Below are 5,087 nucleotides of genomic sequence, written 5' to 3'. Positions count from 1 at the left end.
GAGGGACAGGATTAAGGCTTAACACTTCCATCAACAATGGAAGTGTTAAGTATCAATAGAAGTGTTAAGTAACAATGGAGAACAAGAGAAGGCGACGTGCAAGATTTACGGGCGCTGGAGGAAAAAAAAAAAAAGTAATATGTTAGAACATTTCTCGACTTTTCTTCTTTAGAACATTCGATGAAAATCGAACGATATAATCAGAACACGTCGTGGAAATCGAACAATATTACAATATTCGATTTTCAAATTCGACGTTTTATTAAAAATATTTAGTTTGTTTGATGAAATTACTCTTTTTCTTCTGTGACTATAACGTAATAATCTTAATCTTCGCTTATCATTACTTTTGCCCGAGCAACGCCGGGCCTATCTGCTAGTCTATATATATAATCGAGACGAGTTGATAATAATCAGCGCAGAGCCCAAACGGTTAGGAGTTGAAAGTTGAAATTTGGTACATAGTTAGGGTACGTCACGAGAACGCACACTAAGAAGGGATTTTTCGAAATTCCTCCCCAGGGGAGAGGAACAGGATTAAGGCTTAACACTTCCATCAACAATGGAAGTGTCAAGTAGCAATGGAAGTGTCAAGTAACAATGGAAATGCCAACAATGGAAGTGTTACGTAACAATGGAATTGTTAAGAGAAAGCGACGTGCAAGACGCAGATGCAGTTTTTTCGTTTTTGCGGGAAATCGAACATATTTTTAGACCCATCTAAAAATTCTGTAATTAGTCTGGAAACAGGGGGACTTAATTCTTTCATTCTGTGAAAATGGGTAAGGTTGACTGTAACGTAATAATCTTAATTTTCGCTAAAACGGTTAGGAGTTGAAAGTTGGTACATAGTTAGGGTACCAAATTTAAGTACCAAAGTGTTAAGTAACAATGATAGTATCAGCAATGGAAGTGTTAAGTAACAATGGAAGTTTTTTTTTTTAACTCTTTCCGCCCTGTGGGCACTAAGAGGGCCTCTTATAGACGGCCCATTATAGGTTTGGCCAGGCCCCGTCCCTCACCACCCGGGGCGACCGGGTGGTGAGGGACGGGGCCCGACATATCCGAACGGACCACCCCCGAAAAATTCCTGGGGATTATTCGACCCGTTCGGATTCGATCCTAGGCCCCCAGAGCGGTAGTCTGCCACCTTGACCGCTCGGCCATCCGGCCGTCAGTAACAATGGAAGTGTCAGCAATGGAAGTGTTAAGTAACAATGGAGAACAAGAGAAAGCGACGTGCAAGATTTACAAGCGCTGGAAAAAAAAAAAAAAAGAGTAATATGTTAGAATATATTCGATTTTCAAATTTAAACAGATTATTTCGGTTTTTCTCGACCATTCTTCTTTAGAACATTCAATGAAAATCGAATGATATAGCCTAATCAGAACACGTCGTTAAAATCGAACAATATTAGAACGTTCGATTTTCAAATTTGATCTTTCTTTAGTAATACTTAGTTCGTTGATGAAATTACTCTTTTTCTTTTGTGACTACTGTATAACGTAAAAATCTTAATCTTCGCTATCGTTACTTTTGCTCGAGCAACGCCGGGCCTACCTGCTAGTAATCGTATGTTTCAATGAGAGATCATTTTCACTCTTCCTTAAAAATCCCGTCGTAGTAGTACCACGAATCAAAATCGGATCTACATAGGGACTAATAAGGCTTAAGCCCTAGGCTCCAGCGCCGGATCCAATAGGTGCGAGGCCCGATTGAATTTTTTTTTTGCGGGGCCCCTCAAACTTTAAATAACAAAATTAATTAACTGTTAATTTACATATTGAAATATGTTGTTTTATTTTTAATAATAATATACCTAGATATTTATTTTTGTAACATGTACTATTTTTAAATATATAAATTTTGACGTGATGCGGGGCCCCTTCAAGCGGCGGGGCCCGATTGGTACCAATAGCTCCAATCGCCTAAAATCCGGCCCTGCTGGGCACCAAGTGTCAAAGGCCCGCAAAAATTGAATTATTATCATAAATTTTTAATACTTTTTCATTAACAATGAGCACTTATCGTATAGTAAAAAATAGTTAATATAATAATAATGATGATAATTTATAGTATTATTTGTTTTATTGGAATTAATGTAACGTAATTGGTCAGGTTACCAAGTTGCAATTTTAAACCCCAACTTAAAAATTCTTATTCTAACAAAAAATGGGGCTGCATTGGACTTGAATAAGCCCTAGGCCTCGAAAACCTAGATTCGCCATGAATGTATTTGGACTGATTTCGTACACTATCTTCAAGATATATCTATGACAATTTCAAGCACTCGGCTCTTTGTACCACGGAAAGCATTTTTTCATACAAAGATAGTTGAAATTAAGTGCAAACACATCTTAATATACGTCTATTAGAAACAGTTCGAGTACGGAGATATCTCTATATTTCCTTTGTATTTTTACGAATGGTTACTTACCTAAAGTTAAAAAAGGTTAATAACACTTATCAAAGGATGTTTAAATAAACTTTACTAAATATGAAGATTAATCTATAAAACAAAGCATAGTGACGGTCTTAAAGATTAAAGCACAGGTCTTAATCTGTGATGAAAGTCTGAAAGCAACGACAACGACACCCTTCAATGGAAAAATAATTAATGTCTTGTATGATGCCAAGCGTTCTTTTTGTGGAATGACAGTAACGGATATCAAACACCTTCATTCTTGTAATATTCTTTTGAATATCCGAGTTGATAGGAAAGCAAGGACAAGGAAGAAAAAAATTGTATTATCAGTTTTCATTATACCTAACGAAAAACACAAAATATATTGAAAATTTCAATGTTCTAAAATCCATCGACAAATTTGAGATAATGTGATTGTTTACTCGAATAAAAAAAATATCGAACAAAGGAGTTTGCATTTAAGAGTTGTGAAATTTTGTATGGAGGATTTCCCAAAATTTGTTGTACGGGGATATCCCCAATTTTCAAACTGTGTTGTACGAGAGATCTGTATTACAAAAGACATAGAAGAGATAAAAAACAAACAAAAATATTTTTTAAAATTATTTTCTGAGGATTAAAACTAATCATATTTATCGCCAGCATGAAATTATTTCAGTAACGGCTTGTCGTTTTTAGTATTTTTTTAAAAATTCCGAACAGCTGATTTTCATTTGTACTTTATTCACAATGAAAGTTGACAATGAAGAGATTTACTCTTACAAGGTGAACCGGGGCATCGAGGCAAGCTTTAAAACCGGAACAATCAGGTCAAGACGGGGCGTATGGCAAGCCTAGTCAGAACTAGAATGAGCAACCGGGTAATGAAAAATAACCCATGGAGCGGATAACCCATAAAATTTCCTTGGTTCGTTTGCGCAGTTTCGATTCTCCATTCCGCAGACTTAACTGTTTCGGCCATCTGGCCATCAACTAATGTCGGTTAAAGTGTTCAATATGACCTTTGTTTTTAGTTAGCTTCACTGTGGTTATGAACTCCGACAAAATTTGAATTTTTTAAAACTGATCGATTGGAACTAAAAGGACCTTTTTCAGTCACATCTTGGGTATGACCGAGTGGCGAGAGCCGGGTCCCGACATATCCGAAACTGTCCACCCTGGAAAAATTTCTGAAATATTTCAATCATCCGAATTCGTTCTCGGATCCCCGAACTATAGGCTGATGCCAGCAATCATCAGAATTCGGGCTCATTGTTTTAGAACAGCAATATTCCTGAAGATGGAAGTCTAACTTTATCAAATAAATAACTTTTAATTTTATTCATTTTTAACAATTTTATAAAATAATAAATATAAGAATTATATTATAAATTATAATTTTAAAATTTATTATAATTCTGATAATTTCAAAAGCTTCAGTGCTGCCAAAACAATATAGCGGCAATTTAGAGAGAGGAGTGTGTAGAGGTTTTGAAAGTGCTGTAAGTTACTATCGTACAATTTTGAATGAAAATGTTCAGTGAAAGTAAAAAATTAAGAGAGTTTGTATTGACACACAATAGCATGGCTCACTATGTCATCAGATACGTCATACGTTAATTCATCGTATGAAGAAAACAATAGTATGTTGCCATTGGATACTGTTACACGTGCTTATATTACATATCCATGCTTCTATATTAGTTACCATTTATTTGATGATAAGTTATTATATAAACAATAATCTTGAAACGCTTGAAAGATATGAAATTTACAAGAAAGATTATTGATTATGCAATATTATATGTTCGTATCTTTAGAACAGTACATTCTATTAGCAGTTGTAAGAACAATTTTAAAGTTCTTGTATTGTTACTAAACCTGCAGTATTGAAAATGAATATATAAAGTATTTATTAATTATATTATGTTGCAATGCATTTTTTAATTTAGTTGAGTAGTGGAAAAATACCTTTCCTTTATAATCTCAATCAATCTTTATTATTTGATATAATGGGTGTTTTACAAAGAGGGTTAAATATTATTGTTAGTTTAAATTTGATACATGAACAAAAATATTTATATAATGTTAACATGAAACTGACACTGAATAAAATTTGATGACAAAAATCAGATGGTAGTGTAGCAACTCGGATATTCAAAAGAATATTACAAGAATGAAGAAGGTGTTTGATATTCGTTACTGTCATTCCACAAAAAGAACGCTTGGCATCATACAAGACATTAATTATTTTTTCGTTTAAGTTTATTGAAAACTATTTTTTTCTTTTATAATTAAAATGGCATTAGAATAGAGTGTTATTTTCAACAAATAGAACAATGGTCCATGTTTTTGATTAAAGCTTCTTTTGTGTGGCATGTCCATTCCCCAAGGTTGGCGATTGTCTCAGCGCATGATTTTAGCTAAATAATGAAGTTATATTTATGCATTTGTTTTTTAAATTAGATAAATTACAAGTTTTTCAAATATGTAAATATCAAAATAACTAAAATATATTGAAAGTTTTAAGTAATGTTATATACAAATGATTTGATAGAATCAATTTCAATAGTAGGAATAAAATAATACTTGTTTTTTTTCAATTCAATATAAAATAATGTAATTAAATAATTATTTTTATTTTTATTTTAGCTACAGTATTAATTTAAATTTCTCTTTCAG

The sequence above is a fragment of the Centruroides vittatus genome, unplaced genomic scaffold (assembly GCF_030686945.1).
Source record: "Centruroides vittatus isolate TY-2023 unplaced genomic scaffold, ASM3068694v2 contig_329, whole genome shotgun sequence".
NCBI lineage: Eukaryota > Metazoa > Arthropoda > Arachnida > Scorpiones > Buthidae > Centruroides > Centruroides vittatus.
This window is presented reverse-complemented; position numbering follows the sequence as displayed.